Genomic DNA, 24056 nt, shown 5'->3' on the forward strand with positions numbered 1-24056 from the left:
TGGCTGTCCACTTTTCCAACTGCACTTAATGAAGACACTGTCTTTTCTCCATTGTATATTCATACATCTTTTTACTTAGATTAATTGACCATATAAGCATAGGCTTTGGCTTCCCTGGTGACTCAGACAGTAAAGAATCTGCCTGCAATGTGGGATACCTGGGTTCAGTCCCTGGTTTGAGAAGGTCCCCTGAAGGAGGGCATGGCAACCCACTTCAGTATTCTTGCCTGGAGGATCACTATGAACAGAGGAGTCTGGCAGGCTACAGTCCATGGGGTCACAAAGAGTCAGACATGACTGATTGGCTAAGCACAAGCATAAGCTAATTACTGAACTCTTTACTCTGTTCCATCAATCAGTGTTTCTAGTTTTGTGTCAGTAACATACAATTAGCTCAGTTGATAAAGGATCTGCCTGCAGTGCAAGAGACCTGGATTTGATCCCTGGGTTGGGAAGATCCCCTGGAGAAGGAAATGGCAACCCACTCCAGTATCCTTGCCTGGAAAATCTCATGGACAGAGGAGCCTGGTGGGCTGCAGTCCATAGGGTCACAAAGAGTTGGGCATGACTGAGCGACTAACACTAACATATTATTTGAATGGCTGTAGCTTTGTAGTGTAGTCTGAAAACAGTGTGCATGATACCTCCAGCTCTGTTCTTCTTTTTCAGTGTTGTTTTGGCTCTTTGAGGTCTTCTGAGTTTCCATACAAATTTTAAAACTATTGGTTCTAGTTCTATGAAAAATGCCACTAGTATTTTGATATAGATTGCATCAAATCTACAGATTACCTTGGGTAGTATGATCATATTAACAATATTAGTTCTTCCAGTCCACTAACATGGTATATCTTTTTATCTATTTGCATCATCTTCAGTTTTTTTCATCATGTCTTATAGTTTTTCAAGTATAGGGTTTTTTTTTTTGTTTTTTTACCTCCTTAGGCAGATTTATTCCTGGGTATTTTATTATTTTGGTTTCAGTGATAAATGGGATCTTTTCCTTAATTTGTTTTTTAGTTCATTGTTAGTGTATAGACATGCAACAGATTCCTGCATACTAATTTTATATCCTACAGCTTTACCAAAGTAGTTTTTGTGTAGTGTCTTTAGAATTTTCTGTGAATATTATTCCGTTCCGTTCGTTCCATTCTGTCGCTCAGTCGTGTCCGACTCTTTGCGACCCCGTGGACTGTAGCCTACCAGGCTTCTCTGTCCATGGGATTTTCCAGGCAAGAATACTGGAGTGGGTTACGGTTTCCTTCTCCAGGGGATCTTCCCGACCCAGAGATCGAACCCGGGTCTCCTGCATTGGAGGAAGACACATTAACCTCTGAGCCACCAGGGAAGCCCCATAGTATTATTAGTATTATACTATATATAGTATAATATATGGTATTATTTTATTGGCACACAGTGAGAGTTTTACCTATTCCTTCCCAATTTGGGTTGCTTTTATTTCTTTTCTTGTCCAAATACTGTAACTAGGACTTACAATTCTATATTGAGTAAAAGTGATGAGAATGGGCGTCCTTGTCTTATTCCTGGTCTTAGAAGAAATGCTTTCAACTTTTAAACATTGAGTATGATATTAATTGTGGACTTTTCATGTTTGATCTTTATTATAATATGTTGATGTATATTCCCTTTATACCCACCTTCTGGAGAGTTTTTGTTATAAATGGATGTTGAATTTTGTCAAAAGCTTTCTCTGCATCAATTGAGATGGTCATATGGTTTTTATTCAATTTGTTAATGCAGTGTATCACATTTGTAGTTCTTTATTATTCCTTCTTTTGTTTTCTTGTGATTCCATGACTATTTTTAGTGTTATGCTTAGATTCCTTTTTCTTCTGTGTTTGTATATCTATTATGTATTTTTGGTCTGTGGTTACCATGAGGTTTCCATATAATAGTCTATATATATACATTATTTTTTAAGTTGCTAATCTCATAATTTAAATGCATTTTAACAAGTCTGCTTTTGTATTCTCCTTCATGATTACTGTTGACATCATATTTTATATCTAGTTGTGTATTTCTTAACAGTTTATTGTAGTTATAGATCATTTTACTACTTTGTCTTTTAAACTTCTTACTAGCTTTGTGCATGGAAAGTTTACTAATAACTTCACTTGTATATTTGCCTTTATTAAAGGGTTTTTCCTTTCATAGTAGTCATGTTTCTAGTAGTGGCTTTTTCTTTTTCACTTAGAGAAGTTCTTTTAACATTTCTTGTAAAGCTGGTTTGTTGGTGTCAAAGTCTTGGCTTTTGTTTGTCTTAAAAGGTATGCTTTCTCCATCAAATCTGAATAAAAACCTTACCTTGTAGAATACATTTTTGGTGTAGTTTTTTTTTTTTCCTTTTATCACTGTAAATATATTGTGTCACTCTTCTGGCTGCAGAATTTCTGCTGAAAAGTCAACCTATGGGAACTTTATGGGAGTTCCCTTGTATGTTATTTGTTCCTTTTTCTCTTGCTACCTTTAATAGTCTTTCTTTATCTTTAATTTATACCATTTTAATTATAATGTGCTTTGGTGTATTCCTCTTTGGGTTCATCCTGTGTGGGACTCTACACTTCCTGGACTTGGATGTTCAATTCTTTCCCCAGTTTAGGCAAGTTTTCAGCTATTATGTCTTCAAATATGTCCTCAGCCCCTTTGTCTCTCTCTTCTCCTTCTGGGACCCCCATAATGCAAGTATTAGCAGATTTAATGTTGTCCCAGAAGTCTCTTAAACTGTCCTCATTTCTTTTCCTTCTTTATTGTGTTCAGTGTCATTGATTTTGACTACTCTGTCTTCCAGCTCACTAATCCATTCTTTACCATTTAGTCTACTGTTAATCCCTTCTAGTGTATTTTTCATTAAGTTGTTGTATACATCTGTTTGTTTGTTCTTTATATTTTATAACTCTTTGTTAAACTTTCAATTTCTCCCTTCTGTGCATCCATTCTTCTTTTGAGTTCTTTGACCACCTGTGAGATAATTTTCCCGAGCTCTTTCTTGGGTCGACTGCCTATTTCAACTTCACTTATATCCTGTTCTGGAGTTTTGTCCTTTGTTTGGACATGATACTCTGTCATCTCATTTTGCCTAACTTGCTGCTTTTATTCTTTACATTTCCTGAAACTGGAGAAGTGGCAGTTTGTAGGAGACAACCTACGTGTCCCAGCATCTCACTCCCCTCTCATCATCAGAGGTAATGTTCTAAGGTTGCCTCTTTGATGATTTCTAGGTCTTTTTGTTGTGGCAGGCAGACTACTGTGGGCAATCTGGTAGGCTTTTCTGGCTTCCAGTCCAGTTGGTTGCCAGGCCCTGACTTGTGCAGAGGCTGCTGGTTACTGTTTAATGGGGTTGGGTCACCATGCAGTTGGCTTCATAACCCTGGAGGACCCTGGGACTAGTTCTGGATCACTGATGGGTAGAGTCAGGGTCCAGGAGATCCTAGAGCTGGTGCCCACTCACTTGTAGATGAATGCAAGTCCTAGAGCTAGTGCCAGCCCATTAGTGGACAGAGCCAGGTCCTGTGTTCTGGCTGCAGGATCTCAGAGCAGGTTCAGACCACTGGTGGGTGGGTTCAGTTCCTGGCAGGTGGCTACGGGGTCGATGCTGGTCTGAAGCTTGTGTTAGTCAGCTAGTGGTTGGGGCTAAGGCCCAGCAGGATCCCAATACATAGTTTCTGTGGCATATATTTTTGTTCTTCTTGTTTTTTTCTATCACCCGTCAAAAATGTAAAACCCACTCTCGTTGATTGTTCATAATTGGGCAAGGATTTCATTTGTCCCTCAGGCCATCCAGAGACCTAATTAACTCTCCCATCCCTGGCAACACATGGCAGATTATTCACTATTCTGACTTTGGTCAGTGTAATGGATGTAAACTGAGAATTTACCATTTTAAGTTCACTTCTCTGATTATTAATCAGTTAGATAAACTCCTCAATTTTTTAATATATTGATTTTCATCTTTATACTTCCTGTTTGAATAATTTGCTGAGTTTCTGTTGTGATTTCTGTAGTTTCCTTGTTTATTTTCAGTAGTTTCTTATATATTGGATATTAATAATTTTCAGTTTTAGGCACTTTATCTTTTGCCAGTGAGCTATCTGCTCATTACCACTATCCATACAGTCTTTCACTGAGCATAAATACTTAATTTTGAGTACTTTAACAACTTTTTAATAGTCTGAAACATAAACCAATGGAAGGGACCACCATGAAAGATAGAGATTGTCTGAAAACTGAAGTGTTTCTGAAAAGGCTGAATAGCCATTTGGCATCAATGTTATAGTGTAATATTTCAAATATTGGTGTGTATGTGGAATAGATTATTACAGCCTTTTCAACCCTAGGATTATTTGATACACATGAAGCAGTCTGATAACAATATTTGGAAGTAATAGGATTTGAGAGAGAGGGGGGATATTAGTGACTCATCTAATCCATACTTCTCATTTTCCATGGTAAAAAAACAGGTAGAATAGTGGAGATGCTTGCTCAAATTCCCCATAGTTGATGGCAACGGTGGATCAGAAATTCCCTGCTTCATAGTCCACTGCTCTTTTCATTACCTAAAGATAAATTCTAAATTGAATCATTCAACAGTAAACACTGTAGGTGGTTCCAGAGGTGGGAGGATGTCACAGTGGTAGAAAAACTATGCAGAAAGGGATATCTACAAGTTTTCCTAGGACTGACTGGTTCACGTTAAATGCTAATACGACTTAAAAATGTATAATCTATTTAGTTGTCATTTACAGAAATTACTAAAGCCATTATCAAATTATGTGTCCTCCAAATTATTATATCTTTCCCACACACCCCCCACCACCACACAAACTATTTTCTCTCTTCTCTCTAGTATCAAATACTAAATAACACTGTGCCTTTCCAGCTCAGCTAGGACTGTGTAATGAACCAAAACATTGCAGAATCCTTGACATTATGCCTTCTAGAGAGTTTCTAGGCTGGTGTCCAGCTGTTGTTGCCTGATACATTTAAATAAGAAAATCAGTCCCCTCCGACAGTATTCAGTAACAAATCTTTTCAGCATCTGTGCCCCGTTTGAGCAAACATGGAATTGTTTAAATTCTATGCCACCCTAGGTTAAAATCAGTTCATTTGTGTGCAGTCTTATTTAGATCCACCTTGACTTCCCCGTTGCCTCAGAGGTTAAAGCGTCTGCCTGCAATGCGGGAGACCTGGGTTTGATCCCTGGTTTGGAAAAATCCCCTGGAGAAGGAAATGGCAACTCACTCCAGTACACTTTCCAGGAGAATCCCATGAACGGAAGGGCCTTGTGGGCTATAGTCCATGGGGTCACAAAGAGTTGGACACGACTGAGCGCCTTCACTTTCACTTTGGCACTCCTAGAGGGATAGTATCTTTAGACATAGTTTATTTTCATTTCAAAGATTGCAGACTTTGTGAGTTTTACATATTGGTAGGCCACAAAATAATATATTGTTGTTCAGTCACAAAGTGATGTATGCTCTTTGCAACCCATGGACTGAAACACACAAATCTATGAGATTTCCCAGGCAAGAGGCAAAAATACTGGAGTGGGTAGCTGCTTCCTTCTCCAGGGGATCTTCCCAGCCCAGGGATTGAACCCATGTCTCCTGCATTGACAGGCATATTCTTTACCACTGAGCCACTAGGGAAGCCCCAAATAAGATGACAGGATCCTTATATAAGGCTGCATCAACTATGCCTAACAGCGCTTACATTGTTCTGTTCTAATGTTGATATATGGTTTTAAGGTATTAGAGACTTTTATATTGGTAGAGGATAAGGAACAGGGGATTGATAGGCTGCCATTTATAGGCACAAATACATGTTAGAAATTTAGTTAAGATGCTCCAGATTTTTTCCCTCAATAAAAATATCCCCAGAGCTAGAATATTTCCTTTTATGAGCATAGTGGGAGATTTCCACTTTTCTCTGAGGCCTTTTCCAGACTTGACAGCTAATAGAAGGGTACAAAGGCTACTTTCAAAATCTGCTCAGTTGTACTTCTTCCCTCTCATCTATCTCCCTGTGCAGTGTATCTCATGCTTCTGTACAAAAGTATGTATTTGCTGCAGCTTGAGTACCCCAACTGTCCTGATAAGATATTCAAAGGCTGGCAAAGTAGTGATGGAGAAGAGTTCTTTATACTATGTGTTCTCATTTCTTAGTGTTGTCTGCCTTTAACTTAGGAACTGGTTGCCATGCTGAAGCTATTTCTATTCCCCATTTTCTTTCCCCACATAAAGTACTATTCTGCATTAATAGCTTTCCCCCTCTGCTTCCCCTAGCACTTCACCTGCTTCAGTTATAGTCTTTCTCATTGCTGTTTAGCCTGGGGACACAATTTAAATACCCTGCTTATTCTCTGCAAGAACATATTCCCTGTTTGAATGGAGAAGAGATGAGAAAAGGGAGGGTGGAAGAAGGAAAGGATCTGTCTTCATTTTACCTTCCTCAGGCAGCAAATGGCATATATGAGAAGTCCTAGTAGGAAAGCATTACAGATGTGTACACTGTCATCTCCCTACAGTAGTTGAACAATTTTAATTCAGTTCCACTTCCCTTCCAGAAGCTCAATAAACTAACAAGTAACCAGCAATCTTTGCAGTATGGTGAAGTTACACAAGCAAATGAACTCTTCAGGGTCACTCAGACTGCTTCTGCTGTGGCACATGGTTGACCTAAAGCATCGCATTCTACTCTCAAGGAGAGGGACACCAACTTGCCATAGTCTCCCATACTCTCCTTTAGGATTCGAACTCCTAGCTCTAGCTCATTACAGTATGGGTGAAGCCTAGATAAAGATTGAGATGATGACCAGGAACACAATAACAGGTATTTCAAGAAAGTAAAAATAGGCTACCAAAGCATAACACAATCACTTGCTAGTACTATAATAAATTAATATAAGATGTTAATTAGGTGAGTAATAAAAATCAGTGGTGCTAAACATGACTCCTGCAGGTTACTCCTCTGTATACTTTTAAACTCTAACCTTAGGGGAAAACTAGAGAAGATAACACATTTATTGAGGTACAGCATGTGTAATAACTAGAAATCCTGAATAAAACAGAAGTGATCCCTTTTACTTGTATTAAGATATTAAATTTATATAAGAAACATAAAAAATATGGTCCTTCCCAACCAGCCTTAGTAAGAATAAATACTATTTTTCGGCAGTTCACAGTGCTTCTCCTATCAGTAGCCAACTTGTGCAAAAAGTCTGTGTCTCACTATTAGGCTTCCTCTCATCATAAGAATTTGCTTGCCCATACTGGCATGGTTCTGCACACTCATTTATGAATTTGAGAGCAGTTCTTCCCACATTGGAAAAGCTAAAAGAGTATTAGATGTAGTATCAGTTGACTATCAGGTAAGTTGACCCAGCTCTCAGTGTTAGGAGTCATTTATTACCCATGGGTCTTCTTCTCCCAGAGAAAAGTAATTTCTGTCTCTGAGGACAGTAAGGAGACAAATGGTATGAGGAGTCATTGTTGGGATTTCTTTTCATGAAGATATTAAATATAATTATGAACACCAGAGAAAGTAAATAAAACCTTGCTCTAGTGTCTTTCTTCATGAAAGTAGTGCAACACCCAGATTAGGATTTGTCGGTGAAAATTGATGTTTCTGTTCACCATTGGATATTTCAGGGTATGAAGCATAGAGGTGGTGATTTTCTTCCCCTTTATGGATTCAAATGAAGTCTTGAAGTTCTATCCCTATCTATTTCAGTGGGCTAATGCTCTGTTTTGAATTCATTAAACCCAAGGTTGACATTTCCAGTGACCACAGGCTGGAATTGGTCTAGAGATATTATCTTTAAATGTAGTACATATTGCTATCTGCTCATGGTGGATGAAAAGCCAATTGCAAATATTTCACTCAGCTAGGTCACTATGTGCCTTGGATAATCATGGTTACAAAAAGCTAGATTACCTGTATCAGGTGTTTGTCATTGTAATGCCATGCACATTAAGTATTTGTTGGTCAGTTAGTGTGTATGTATGTTCAGAATGTAGTCAGTTCTTGAAATGTCACTTTGCGAAAAGTATATGCCAAATAATTCAGAGGCAAAATTAACAAAAATATCTATAATGCAATGATTGAACATTCTTAACTGGTCTGTCCCTTTTGCTTCTCATTCCTTCAGGTAAGAATATGAATAAGTTAGAACACTGAACTTGCATGCAGATTTTAAATACACCGATACATAATTTAATCGCATCTCCTATTGTTTTTAAACACCAAGGCTCCACTACTAATTTTTTCATGGAGAAATCATTCCCATATTTGCTATTCACAGAGAAGGCACAAGGTAGCCTCCATTGCAGTGCTTTTCACGAGGAAATGAGGGAACATATTAAGGAGAAAAATTCTCATAAGTTTTATTTGTACCTGTCTGTCTATCTGCCTGAACTCTCAGAGTTGAAAACTCCAGAAAAGAAGATTGTGAAGGTATGAAATAGAGAAATGATTTTTTTCAGAAGTATACAATGTAGCCAGACTCTGAAAATTGGGAGTACTCAGAGTAGAGAGGGTCAGATAGCATATTCACGTGCTTTATGGTAGGCTTACAGTGTTGTCAAGTATTTCATAACAGCATGTTACCATCATCAAGGATAATGTTCTTCTGGCTATGAGAGACCACTTACCCTGTGTTAGTGTTGACCACCAATACAGTAGTATTGTGTAAGTGTACGGCTCCACCCTAAGCCATTCAAAGTGGCTTGGAAACACAGATTAGCTGATATTTGAAAGTAGACTCGAATCATAACTTTCTTGTTTAAGAAAACTATGTCACCTTCTTGAAGGATTATTTTCACTTAAAAATTCTTTTTTTTTTTTTCAATTTCTATGTATAATTGAGTGTCATTATTCTTCTCGGATCTTGAAAGAACTAGTCTTTATAAGTAATGGTCATTACTTTGGGTATTCCTTTGAAGGTGACTGTGTAATAATGATTGTACATTTTTAGATTTGTTATCAAAGTTTGACATTTCAGAGCTACATTGATTCTGATTTTATAATATATAGTACTCAGGAGAATGAACTCTCAGGAACACTATGCAGCTTGGATTATAAGAGACATTTACAGTCTTCCCTCAGTATCTGTGAGTAGATGGGGTCCAGGACCTCTGACAGATACCAAAGTCTGCAGATACTCAAGTTATATTAAATGACATAGTATTTGTATATGACCTACACACATCTTCCCATATACTTTAAATCATTTTTAGATTTATTGCAGCACTAAGTGCAGTGTACATGTTATATAAATAGTTGTAACTACAATGTAAATACTATGTAAGTATTTATTTGCTGGCATAGAAGAAATTCAAGTTTTGCTTTTTGCAACTGCCTGGAATTTTCTGAACATTAAAAAAAATTGCTATTTAAATTTTTATTGGAGTGTAGTTGATTTAAAATGTTTCAAGTGCACAGCACAGTGAGTCAATTATACATATACATATATATATATATATCCACTCATTTAAGGTTCTTTTTTCTGAATATTTTTGTGTTGTGTTAGTCACTGAGTCATGTCCGACTCTTTGTGACCCATGAACTGTAGACCACCAGGCTCCTCTGTCCATGGAATTCTCCAGCCAAGAATACTGGAATGAGTTGCCATTTCCTCCGGGGATCTTCCCGACCCAGGGATCGAACCCAGCTCTCCCACATTGCAGGCAGACTCTTTACTGACTGAGCCACCTGGGAAGCCATTCTTGATCTACAGTTAATTCTATGGATATAGAAATCACAGTTACAGAGGTCCATCTGTATATCCTATATATTCTCAGAGTTTCTGTAAGAAAGTGCTTACTGTGCAGAAGCAACCATAATAGCTTATAAATGAGTACTTGAAAAAATCCCCAAGGTCTTTATCATTCATATTGTTGGATAACTGCCACCTTATTGTTGATAAGTAAAGGACAGTGTTCTTAGAGCAATGTTAGAAGTTTTCTTTACTTTAAAATTTAAGAGAACATTCTAGAAAATTAGTCATGAAACATGTATTTAGCTGTTATTAACCAGTCCATTCTATGGCATTGAAACACGTATCTTGTCATATGTGAAACGAATCACTAGTTCAGGGTCAATGCATGTTATAGGATGCTCGGGGTTGGCGTGCGGGGATGACCCAGAGGGAGGATAGAGGGAGGAGGGAGGTGGGAGAGGGGTTCAGGAGGGGGAACTTATGTGAACCTGGGGCGAATTCATGTCAATGTATGGCAAAACCAACCAATATAATATTGTAAAATAATTTGCCTCCAATAAAAAATAAATTAATTACCAAAAAAAAAATAAAAATAAAAAATAAAGGAGATCAGTCCTGGGTGTTCACTGGAAGGACTGATGCTAAAGCTGAAGCTCCAATACTTTGGCCACCTCATGCGAAGAGTTGACTAACTGGAAAAGACTGATGCTGGGAGGGATTGGGGGCATGAGGAGAAGGGGACGACAGAGGATGAAATGGCTGGATGGCATCACCGATTCGATGAACATGAGTTTGAGTGAACTCCGGGAGTTGGTGATGGATAGGGAGGCCTGGCGTGCTGTGATTCATGGGGTCACAAAGAGTTGGACACGACTGAGCGACTGAACTGAATTGAACTGAACTGACATGATGGAAACAAAAGATGGGTACACTTACATAATTAGGAAGGAAAATGGTTTTGAATTTGGAATGAAAACTACAAATGGGAGAGATATCATATAGGGTATTTGTGTATCAGTGTTTGAAATGGAGAAAGGTTCTCATGAAGAATAGAAATTAGAAGGTCAGAATTAGGCTTGAATGTTGAACTAAGCAAAGTGTTTTATTCTGTAGGCTGTGGGGAGCCATAGAATACCATCAGTAATTCACTTTCTTTTAGGAATGAAGCATTTCATCATTCCATTTGCTATTATTTAATATGGAATGCAGACATTTATTTGGAAGTACAATAATAGGTTAACTATTAGCATGAGAACTCATGATGATACACAGCATTAAATTTTCTCTATATGAAATCGCATACAAAGAATGGAATTGTTTCATGTTTCTTTATACTTAAGGATGGTAGTAAACGTGATCTTGATCTTTAGAAGTTGATACTCCTCATTATCATTTACTAACTTTTACTAAATTCCAACAATGTGCCAAGGGAAGTGTAAAACATACAATTTGGCAGGCAGGACAGTCCTTGGCATGTTTGATAAAAATTGAATGTATTCCATGTTAAATTATAAAACTGTAAATGTCTTTGAGTTGTTTGTTCCTATTTTGGCTAGAATCATAAAAGGAACTTGTATCTGAGATTCAGAGCTTTTTGAGGGCAGAAACTATGACATATTTCCTCCACTATACTAACATCTAGTACATAATTATGTGCCTGACACATATTGAAGGGCTCAAAAGGAACGTACACGATGAATAAATGAAGGAATGCATGAATGAATGGTATTCTGAACCTTTGTGATCTCTCTAACGTGATTTCACCAGCTTTTTACTTTAGTCATCCACTAGCATTTATACATTATCATTTAAGACAGCAGTCCCAAGTCTTTTTGGCACAAGGGACTGGTTTTGTGAAAGACAGTTTTCCATGGACCAGGGGTGGTGGGGAATGGTTTCAGGATGATTTAGGCACATTACATTTATTGTGCACTTTGTTTCTATTACTGTTACATCAGCTCCACCTCAGTCATCAGGTACTCGAGCCCCAAACCCCTGATTTAAGGCAATGCATGATCCTGGTATGGATCTTGATCAAGAAAGGAGACATTAGGAGGAAATTGGTGATAGTGGAATAATATCTTCAGATTAGATCATAGAATTGTATTCATTGCTCGTTTTGGAACTTGGATCATTGTACTTTGATTACAAAAGATGTTAGCATTTACAAAATCTGGATAAGGGTACACAGGATTTATTTTTATTATTTTTTCAATGTTTGTTAAAGTCTCAAATTATTTCAAGATAATAATTTAAACATTTAAAGCAAAAATTAAAAAAAAAAACACTTTCGACCTTAAGATTATATTATTATTCATGTCACTCCCCCCACCCCCGGTCTTATTCCTCCTTACATCCTCATTATAATCATTTATCCTTTGACCTCATGGTATTTTCCACATCTTTCAGAACACTCTCTGATATCATTTACTTCCCTATCAGACTTGTAAAAGCAAGTCAACCTTTTAACTGACATCTTTGCCTGGTTCCCAGAATTGACCAGATTTTGGACTTCTCACGATTACCATCATGCCAATCTGCAAACCTGAGTACCTGACTTCCACCTTCTGTTCTTAGAATGCTAAGAACTGTTAAGGAATTAACAAACTTGCATGGTAAAATCTACCACTTACTACATTTAACTGAAGCTCTTCTAAATGCTTCGTAATCCTTTTTTTTTTTGTATTTTACTGATTTCCAGCTACAGTCTACTTTTTCTACAATGCTCAAACACCGTTAATCCTGCCACATAGAGATAACTACAGTTAACGCATCACTGACTCAATGGACATGAGTTTGAGTGAACTCTGGGAGTTGGTGATGGACATGGAGGCCTGTCGTGCTGTGATTCATGGGGTCGCAAAGAGTTGGACAAGACTGAGCAACTGAACTGACTGACTGAACTGACTGAACCTTATTGTTCAGTTGCTCAGTCATGTCCGACTCTTTGTGACCCCATGGACTGCAGCACGCCAGCGTTCCCTGTCCTTCACCATTTCCTGGAGCTTGCTCAAACTCATGTTCATCGAGTTGGTGATGCCATCCAACCATCTCATTCTCTGTTGCCCCCTTTTCCTCCTGCCTTCGATCTTTCCCAGCATCAGGGTTTTTTCCAATCAGGTGGCCAAAGTATTGGAGTTTCAGCTTCAGCATCAGTCCTTCCAATCAATGCTCAGGATTGATTTCCTTTAGGATGGACTAGTTTGATTTCCTTGCACCCAAGGGACTCTCAAGAATCTTCTCCAACACCACACTTCAAAAGCATCAATTCTTCAGTGTTCAACCTTCTTTATGGTCCAACTCTCACATCCATACATGACTACTGGAAAAACCATAGCTTTGACTAGAGGGATGTTTGTTGCAAAGTAATGTGTCTGCTTTTTAATATTCTGTCTAGGTTGGTCATAGCTTCTCTTCCAAGGAGTAAGCGTCTTTTAATTTCATGGCTACAGTCACCATCTGCAGTTATTTTGGAGCCCAAGAAAGTAAAGTCTGTCACTGTTTCCATCGTTTCCCCATCTATTTGTCATGAAGTGATGGGACCGTATGCCATGATCTTTGTTTTTTGAATGTTGAGTTTGAGGCCAGCCTTTTCACTCTCCTCTTTCACTTTCATCAAATGTCTCTTTAGTTCCTCTTCACTTTCTGCCATCAGGGTGGTCTATTGTTAATGTTTGTGTATTAGATTGATAGTAGAAACTTCCAATATGAGCTTAACATCAAACTTGACATACTCTTTGTAACTTAGTTTACTCAGTAATATAAATTGAGAATTTCTAATATCAAATATTACTGAGCATGGTAATTTTAAATTATTATATTTCATGTCACAAATAGTGTTGCAGGGAATGTCTACATGTTTATGATACTTAATATAAATTCTCAGTAATAGAATAACTGTAATAAAGTTAAAAATGTTCATTTTTAAGATTTAACGATTTACTTTGTCAAATTCTTTTTAAGTTTGGACAAATTTGCATTCTTGCCAGTGGTGTAAGAATGCGCCTATTACAGAGCAAGTGCATTTTTAAAAATTTTTTAAATTAATTTATTTTATATTGGAGGCAAATTATTTTACGATATTATATTGGTTGGTTTTGCCATACATTGACATGAATTAGCCCCAGGTTTACATAAGTTCCCCCTCCTGAACCCCCCTCCCACCTCCCTCCTCCCTTTATCCTCCCTCTGGGTCATCCCTGCATGCCAGCCCCGAGCATCCTATAACATGCATCGACCCTGAACTAGTGATTCGTTTCACATATGACAACATACGTGTTTCAATGCCATTCTCCCAAACCATCCCACCCTCACCCTCTCCCACAGAGTCCCAAAGACTGTTCTATACATCTGTGTCTCTTTTGCTGTCTCGTATACAGGGTTATCATTTGCATCTTTCTAAATTCCATATATATGCGTTATTATACTATATTGGTGTTTTTCTTTCTGGCTTACTTCACTCTGTATAATAGGCTCCAGTTTCATCCACCTCATTAGAACTGATTCAAATGTATTCTTCTTAATGGCTGAATAATACTCCATTGTGTATATGTACCAAAGCTTTCTTATCCATTCGTCTGCAGATGGACATCTAGGTTGCTTCCATGTCCTGGCTATTATAAACAGTGCTGCAGTGAACATTGGAGTACATGTGTCTCTTTCAATTCTGGTTTCCTCGGTGTGTATGCCCAGGAGTGCGATTGCTGGATCATATGGCAGTTCTATTTCCAGTTTTTTGAGGAATCTTCACACTGTTCTCCATAGTGGCTGTACTAGTTTGCATTCCCACCAACAGCGTAAGAGGGTTCCTTTCTCTCCACATCCTCTCCAGCATTTATTGCATGTGGACTTTTGGATAGCAGCCATTCATGAGATACCATTTCACACCAGTCATTATTATTTTTTAATTTAACATTCCAAAATTTAAAGAATGAACTACAATGATAATTAATATATTAAAAATTCATTCATTCCCTTGGTTAAAAATTTATTTTATATTTATTGGCTATTTGTCTTTCTATTTTACCTTTCCTTTCAATCTTTTTTATTTTTTGCCTGAAATTGTCTTCTATTTCCATAGTTTATTTTGAGGGAGCTTAGATGTGGGATAAGATGAGCAACGTTCTAATACTTAATATGTTTCATATATATTTACTATGAAAGATAGTAACTTTTAGTCTATATTACATAAATTATCTCTCCTCATATTTTAGTTTGAGTTCATGATATTTCATATATAAATTGTAGTGTTAGCATAGTTTTTCATATTTGATTTGTCTCTTTCATTCATATTTTTGTTTGAAATTAATATTTATGAATTGATATGAAGCACAAAGCATAGTAGTATTTTTAACACATTTTTAAAAACATTTTTTCTCCACTGATTAACATGATACTATTCAATGAACTTTGATAAGCTTATAAACTTCTGTTTTCATGAATTTTTCCTCTTTAAGTCACATGCCATAGGCTCTGCTATAGACTATTTAATCAATTATATTTTTTACATACTTTTAATATCTCATAATGCAAATATCCATTCAGTACTTTTTAAAACCTTTGACAAGTCTTACAAATGTAATCCTCCCTTGAAACATTCATAATTATTTTGAAAAGTTAAGGAAAAAATTCTTTTCATTAGTGTGTTAACTTTCGAAAAGCTTCCATAGGTACATTATAATACCATTCTCCTTCAGGAAAATGATGTCTTTCCATTAATTCTGTCTCATTTTATCTAACTCTGAATTTTGTAGTTTCTTCCACATAGGTTCTGTTAAGTTTTGTGCTAAAAATTTATTTTTTTTAAAATTTTGAATTTAGTAAATGATTTTGAGAAATTATCTCTAATTTATCCTTTAAATTCTTTTTTTGGTGTAAAGTTGAATTTTCAATTGTATAAATTACTTTTCAGGCTTTTATCAAAGTCATATGTGATGAATTATACTAATAAACTACCTCATATTGAAATTTCATGTTGAAATTTTATAACACACCTGGACTAAACCTGGTCTTGGTATAATAAAATTTTAATTGTTTTTTAAAATATTTCCACATGTTAAAATTCACCCTCTTAAGTGATACAGTTCCTCTGATTTTTAACAATCCATACATCCATGTAATAATTACCAAAATAAAAATGTAGAATTTGGCTATCACACTAGAACATTTCCTCATATTTTTCAATCACCTATCCCCACTCTTAACCTCTGACAAGTAATGATCTCTATCCTTCCTTGATAGTTTTTATTTTTACAGAGTGACATATAAATGTAATCATATAGTATATAGTTTTACATCTGGCCTCTTTCACTTGAGCTTCTTTGTTAGCTTAGGTGGTAAAGAATCAGCCTCTAATGTTCAATCCCTGGGTTGGGAAGATCTTCTGAAGAAGGGAATAGCAATCCTCTGGAGAAGGGGATGGTGCTCCACTCCAGTATTCTTGCCTGGAGAATTTCTTTCACTTAGCACATTGCATTTGAGATTCTTGCTGTCTCATGGAAACTTTCTTATTGGCTTAAATTATACAGATATACCACATTTTTTTCAATTCATTAAGAGGGTGATGGACATTTGGGTAATGTCCTGATGTTTGAATTGTAAATAAAGCAACTAAAACATTTCTTATGCAGCTTTGTTTGGACTTATACTTTCATATCTGTTACATAATACTTATAAATGCAATTGCTGACTAATGTGATAGGTAAACATTTGACTTTATAAGGGGTTGCCAAACTCCCAATGTGGCTGTAATATTTTGCATTTTTCACAACAATGAACAAAAATTCCAGTTGCTTCACATCCTTGTCGATACTTTGTAATGTCAGAGTTTTTAAAAAATATATTTTAGTCATTCTTATCATGTTGTGGATGGCTTTATTGACACTGTTTTTGTGTTTTACATTTTTCTCCTTTGTTGTATATCTTATAATTTTAAGCTATGGAAGACATAATAGGTGATAAATTGTAAAAACCATGGACTAAGCTCTGTTCCTTGGAAGAGGGCTGGTTTTGTTTCACAAACCATTCTTGTGACTGGATTCAAACTTCTAAACCTGTCTCATCTCTGATGTGTACCAGATAAAATCATCATTTAGTTTGTCTTTAAGACTAGTTGTGCTAAAGCACTTGGGGCCTCCTGTCCATAAGTATCCTTTTGTGTTTATCCAAGCTTGGGGCAGGTTTCATGCACTGATGGGGCTTTCCAGGTGGCACTCGTGGTAAAGAACCCACCAGCCAATGTAGGTGACTTAAGACACATGGGTTTGATCCCTGGGTCAGGAAGATCCCCTGGAAAGGGTCATGGCAACCCATTCCAATATTCTTGTTTGGAGAATCCCACGGACAGAGGAGCTTAGTGGGCTATAGTCCATAGGTTCACAAAAGAGTTAGATACAAATGAAGTGAATTAGCAGACATACAATGATGTGAGGACTCAGCACTCTGTATTTCCTTCTTCCCAGAATTTGTCACCTTAATTTTCCAGCTATTCTGCTATCACTGAACTCCTCTTCTAACGTCTTAAGACAGTAAGTGTAAGGTTTTCTGCTACAACAAGCCACATGGTTCAGGAAGTGTTGTTGCTGTTCAGTCACTAAGTCGTGTCCAACACTTTGTGATCCCATGGACTGCAGCAAGCCAAGCTCCTCCATCCTCGGCTATCTTCTAGAAATTGCTCAAATTCATGTCCATTGAGTCGGTGGTGCTACCTAACCATCTCATCCTCTGCAGCCCCTTCTCCTTATGCCTTCAATCTTTCCCAGCATCAGGATTGTTCTCAATGAGCTGTCCCTTTGCAACACATGGCAAAAGTATTGGAGCTTCAGCTTCAGCATCAGTCCTTCTGACGAATATTCAGGACTGATTTTCTTTAGGATGGACTGGTTGGTTCTCCTTGCAGTCCAAGGGACTCTCGAGAGTCTTCTTTAGCACCACAGTTCAAAAGCATCAATACTTTAGTGTTCAGCTTTCTTTAAGGTCCAACTCTCACATGTACATGACTACTGGAAAAAACATAGTTTTAACTATACAAATCTCTGTTGGCAAAGTAGTGTCTCTCCTTTTTAATATGCTGTCTAGGTTTGTCATAGTTTTTCCATAAAATGATGAGGAAGTGTGCCATAATTTTAGTTTTTTTAATGTTGAGTTTCAAGCAAGCTTTTTCACTCTTCTCTTTCATCTTCATCTAATTGTTCTTTAGTTCCACTTCACTGTCTGCCATTAGAGTGCTATCATCTGCATATCTGAGGTTGTTGACATTTCTCCTGGCAAATTTCATTCCAGCTTGTGACTCATTGAGCCGGGCATTTTGCATGATGTACTCAGCATATAAATTAAATAAATAGGGTGACAATATACAGCCTTGTCACACTCCTTTCCCAATGTGGAACAAGTCTATTGTTCTATGTCTGGTTCTAACTGTTAATTCTTGACCCACATACAGGCTTCTCAGGAGGCAGGTAAGGTGGTCTAGTATTTATATCTTTTTAGGAATTTTCCAGTTTGTTATGATGTACAAGTCAAAGGCTTTAGCAGAGTCAATGAAGCAGAATTAGATATTTTTCTGGAATTCATTTGCTTTTTCTATGATCCACCATATGTTGACAATTTGATCACTGGTTCCTCTGCCTTTTCTTTTTTTTTTTTATTGTTTTCTTTTTTTAATTTATTTATTTTAAATGGAGGATAATTACTTTACAATATTGTATTGGTTTTGCCATGCATTGACATGAATATGGCCCGGGTGTATATGTGTTCCACATCTTGAAGCCCCCTCCTACCTCCCTCCCCATCCCATCCCTCTGGTTCATCCCAGTACACCAGCCCTGAGCATCCTGCCTCGTGCATCGAACCTGGACTGGCGATTACTTTCACATATGATAGTATACAAGTTTCAGTGCCATTCTCCCAAATCATCCCACCCTCGCCCTCTCCCACAGAGTCCAAAAGGCTATTCTATACATCCGTGCCTCTTTTGCTGTCTCGTATACAGGATTATCATTACCATCTTTCTAAATTCCATAAATATGCGTTAGTATACTGTATTGGTATTTTTCTTTCTGGCTTACTTCACTCTGTATAATAGGCTCCAGTTTCATCCACCTCATTAGAACTGATTCAAATGTATTTTTTTCAATTGCTGAGTAATACTCCATTGTGTATATGTACCACAGCTTTCTTATCCATTCCTCTGCAGATGGACATCCAGGTTGCTTCCATGCCCTGGCTATTATAAACAGTTCTGCAATGAACATTGGAGTACATGTGTCTCTTTCAATTCTGGTTTCCTCGGTGTGTATGCCCAGGAGTGTGATTGCTGGGTTGTATGGCAGTTCTATTTCCACTTTTTTAAGGAATCTCCACACTGTTCTCCATAGTGGCTGTACTAGTTTTCATTCCCATGAACAGTGTAAGAGGGTTCCCTTTTCTCCACACCCTCTCCAGCATTTATTGCATGTAGACTTTTCGATAGCAGCCATTCTGACTGGCGTGAAAAGCTACCTCACTGTGGTTTTGATTTGCATTTCTCTGATTATGAGTGATTTTGAGCATCTTTTCATGTGCTTGTGAGCCACCTGTATGTCTTCTTTGGAGAAATGTCGCTTTAGTTCTTTGGCACATTTTTAATTGGGTTTTTTATTTTTCTGAAATTGAGGTGCAGGAGTTGCTTGTATGTTTTTGACATTAACCTTTTGTTAGTTGCTTCATTTGCTATTATTTTCTCCCATTCTGAAGGCTGTCTTTTCACCTTGCTTATAGTTTCCTTTGCTGTTCACAAGCTTTTAATTTTCATTAGGTCCCATTTGTTTATTTTCGCTTTAATTTCCAATATTCTGGCAGGTGGGTCTTGGAGGATCCTGCTGTGATTTATGTCGGAGAGGGTTTTGACTATGTTCTCCTCTAGGAGATTTATAGTTTCTGGTCTTACATTTAGATCTTTAATCCATTTTGAATTTTGTGTGTGTGTGTGTGTGTATGGCGTTAGAAAGTATTCTAGTTTCATTCTTTTACAAGTGGTTGACCAGTTTTCCCAGCACCACTTGCTAAAAAGATTGTCTCTTTTCCATTGAATATTCTTGCCTAATTGTCAAAGGTAAGGTGTCCATAGGTGCATGGATTTATCTCTGGGCTTTCTATTTTGTTCCATTGATCTATATTTCTGTCTTTATGAGAGTACCATGCTGTCTTGATGACTGTGGCTTTGTAGTAGAGCCTGAAGTCCGGCAGGTTGATTCCCCCAGTTCCATTCTTCTTTCTCAAGATTGCTTTGACTATTCGAGGTGTTTTGTATTTCCATACAAATTGTGAAATTAATTGTTCTAGTTCTGTAAAAAATACCATTGGTAGCTTGATAGGGATTGCATGGGGCGGATTCATGTCAATGTATGGCAAAACCAACCAATATAATATTGTAAAGTAATTAGCTTCCAATAAAAAATAAATTTAAAAAAAAGAGTAAAAAAAAGAACCTATAAATTACTTTGGGTAATATACTCATTTTCACAATACTCATTTTATTCTTCCAATTCATGAACACGGTATATTTCTCCATCTATTAGTATCCTCTCTGATTTGTTTCACCAGTGTTTTATAGTTTTCTATATATAGGTCTTTTGCTTCTTTAGGTAGCTATATTCCTAAGTATTTTATTCTTTTCGTTGCAACGGTGAATGGAATTGTTTCCTTAATTTCTCTTTCTATTTTCTCATTATTAGTGTATAGGAATGCAAGGGATATCTGTGTGTTGATTTTATATCCTGCAACTTTACTATATTCATTGATTATCTCTAGTAATTTTCTGGTAGAGTCTATAGGGTTTTCTGTTTTGAGGATCATATCATCTGCAAACAGTGAGAGTTTTACTTCTTCTTTTCCAATTTGGATTCTTTTTATGTCTTTTTCTTCTCTGATTGCTGTGGCCAAAGCTTCCAAAACTATGTTGAATAGTAGTGGTGAGAGTGGGCACCCTTGTCTTGTTCTTGACTTGAGGGGAAACGCTTTCAGTTTTTCAACATTGAGGTTAATGTTTGCTGTGGGTTTGTCATATATAGCTTTTATTATGTGGAGGAATGTTTCTTCTATTCCCGCCTTCTGGAGGGTTCTTATCATAAATGGATGTTGAATTTTGTCAAAGGCTTTCTTTGCATCTATTGAGATAATCATAATGCTTTTATCTTTCATTTTGTTACTGTGGTGTATTACATTGATTGATTTGTGGATATTGAAGAATCCTTGCATCCCTGGGATAAAGCCCACTTGGTCATGATGTGTGATCTTTTTAATCTGTTGTTGGATTCTGATTGCTAGAATTTTGTTAAGGATTTTTGTATCTACGTTCATCAGTGATATTGGCCTGTAGTTCTCTTTTTTTGTGGCATCTTGGTCAGGTTTTGGTATTAAGGTGATAGTGGCCTCATAGAATGAGTTTGGAAGTTTTCCTTCCTCTATAGTTTTCTGGAAGAGTTTGAGTAGGATAGGTGTTATCTGTTGTCTAAATTTTTGGTAGAATTCAGCTGTGAAGCCGTCTGGACCTGGGCTTTTGTTTGCTGGAAGATTTCTGATTACAGTTTCAATTTCCGTGCTTGTGATGTGTCTGTTAAGATTTTCTATTTCTTCCTGGTTCAGTTTTCAAAAGTTGTATTTTTCTAAGAATTTGTCCATTTCTTCCAAGTTGTCCATGTTCTATGCATATAATTGCTGATCATATTCTCTCTTGATCCTTTGTATTTCTGTGTTGTCTGTTGTGATCTCTCCATTTTCATTTCTAATTTTATTGACTTGGTTTTTCTCCCTTTGTTTCTTGATGAGTCTGGCTAGTGGTTTGTCAATTATATTTACCCTCTCAAAGAACCAGCTCTTGGTTTTGTTGATTTTTGTTATGGTCTCTTTTGTTTCTTTTGCATTTATTTCTGCCCTAATTTTTAAGATTTCTTTCCTTTTACTCACCTTGGGGTTCTTCATTTCTTCCTTTTCTAGCTGCTTTAGGTGTAGAGTTAGGCTATTTAGTTGACTTTTTTCTTGTTTTTTGAGGTATGCCTGTATTGCTATGAACCTTCCCCTTAGCACTGCTTGTACAGTGTCCCAGGGGTTTTGGGTTGTTGTGTTTTCATTTTCATTCGTTTCTACGCATATTTCAATTTCTTTTTTGATTTCTTCTATGATTTGTTGGTTATTCAGCAGAGCGTTGTTCAGCCTCCATATGTTGGAATTTTTAATAGTTTTTCTCCTGTAATTGAGATCAAATCTTACTGCATTGTGGTCAGAAAAGATGCTTGGAATGATTTCAATTTTTTTGAATTTACCAAGGCTAGATTTGTGGCCCAGGATGTGGCCTATCCTGGTGAAGGTTCCATGTGTGCTTGAGAAGAAGTTGAAATTCATCATTTTGGGGTGAAATGTCCTGTAGATATAAATTAGGTCTAACTGGTCTATTGTATCATTTAATGTTTGTGTTTCCTTGTTAATTTTCTGTTTAGTTGATCTATCCGTAGGTGTGAGTGGGGTATTAAAGTTTCCCACTATTGTTGTGTTATTGTTAATTTCCCCTTTCATACTTGTTTGCATTTGTCTTACATATTGCGGTGCTCCTATGTTGGTGCATATATATTTATAATTGTTATATCTTCTTCTTGGATTGATCCTTTGATCATTATGTAGTGTCCTTCTTTGTCTCTTTTCACAGCCTCTGTTTTAAAGTCTATTTTATCTGATATGAGTATTGCTACTCCTGCTTTCTTTTGGTATCTCTTTGCATGTAATATCTTTTTCCAGCCCTTCACTTTCAATCTATATGTATCCCTTGTTTCAAGATGGGTCTCTTGTAGACAACATATATAGGGGTCTTGCTTTTGTATCCATTCAGCCAGTCTTTGTCTTTTGCTTGGGGCATTCAACCCATTTACATTTAACATAATTATTGATAAGTGTGATCCCTTTGCCATTTACTTTATTGTTTGGGGTTCGAGTTTATACACTCTTTCTGTGTTTCCTGTCTAGAGCAGGTTCTTTAGCATTTGTTGGAGAGCTGGTTTGGTGATGCTGAATACTCTGAGTTTTTGTTTTTCTGTAAAGCTTTTGAGTTATCCTTCATATTTGAATGAGATCCTTGCTGGGTACAATAATCTGGGCTGTAGGTTATTTCTTTCAACACTTTAAGTTTGCCCTGCCATTCCCTCCTGGCCTGAGGAGTTTCTATTGAAAGATCAGCTGTTATTCTTATGGGGATCCCCTTGTGTGTTATTTTTTGTTTTTCCCTTACTGCTTTTAATATTTGTTCTTTGTGTTTGATCTTCGTTAATTTGATTAATATGTGTCTTGAGACCTTTCTCCTTGGGTTTATCCTGTTTGGGACTCTCTGGGATTCTTGGACTTGGGTGATTATTTCCTTCCCCATTTTAGGGAGGTTTACAATTATTATCTCCTCATGTGTTTTCTCATGGTCTTTCTTTTTGTCTTCTTCTTCTGGGACTCCTATGATTCGAATGTTGGGGTGTTTAGCATTGTCCCATAGGTCTCTGAGATTGTCCTCATTTCTTTTAATTAGATTTTTTCCCCTCTCTGTTTCATTTATTTCTACCATTCTATCTTCTAACTCACTTATCCTGTCTTCTGCCTCCGTTATTCTACTGTTGGTTGCCTCCAGAGTGTTTTAATCTCATCTTTTGCATTATTGATTGTATATTGCCTCTTTTTTTTCTTCTAGATCCTTATTAAACCTTTCTTGCATCTTCTTGATCCTTGTCTCCAGATTATTTATCTGTAACTCCAAATTGTTTTCAAGATTTTGGATCATTTTCACTATAATTATTCGGAATTCTTTATCAGGTAGTTTCCCTATCTCTTCCTCTTTTGTTTCGGTTGGTGGGCATTTATCCTGTTCCTTTGAGTTCAGTTCAGTCGCTCAGTCATGTCTGACTCTCCGCAACCCCATGAATCAAAGCACGCCAGGCCTCCCTGTCCATCACCAACTCCCGGAGTTCACTCAAACTCATGTCCACAGAGTCGGTGATGCCATCCAGCCATCTCATTCTCTGTCGTCCCCTTCTCCTCCCGCCCCCAACCTTTCCCAGCATCAGAGTCTTTTCCAGTGAGTCAACTCGTCGCATGAGGTGGCCAAAGTATTGGAGTTTCAGCTTTAGCATCAGTCCTTCCAATGAACACCCAGGATTGATCTCCTTTAGAATGGACTGGTTGGATCTCCTTGCAGTCCAAGGGACCCTCAAGAGTCTTCTCCAGCACCACAGTTCAAAAGCATCGATTCTCCGGCAATCAGCTTTCTTCACAGTCCAACTCTCACATCCATACATGACCACTGGAAAAACCATAG

Source organism: Moschus berezovskii, chromosome X (assembly GCF_049115385.1).
Source record: "Moschus berezovskii isolate FMDL1 chromosome X, NW_MosBer_1.0, whole genome shotgun sequence".
Lineage (NCBI taxonomy): Eukaryota > Metazoa > Chordata > Mammalia > Artiodactyla > Moschidae > Moschus > Moschus berezovskii.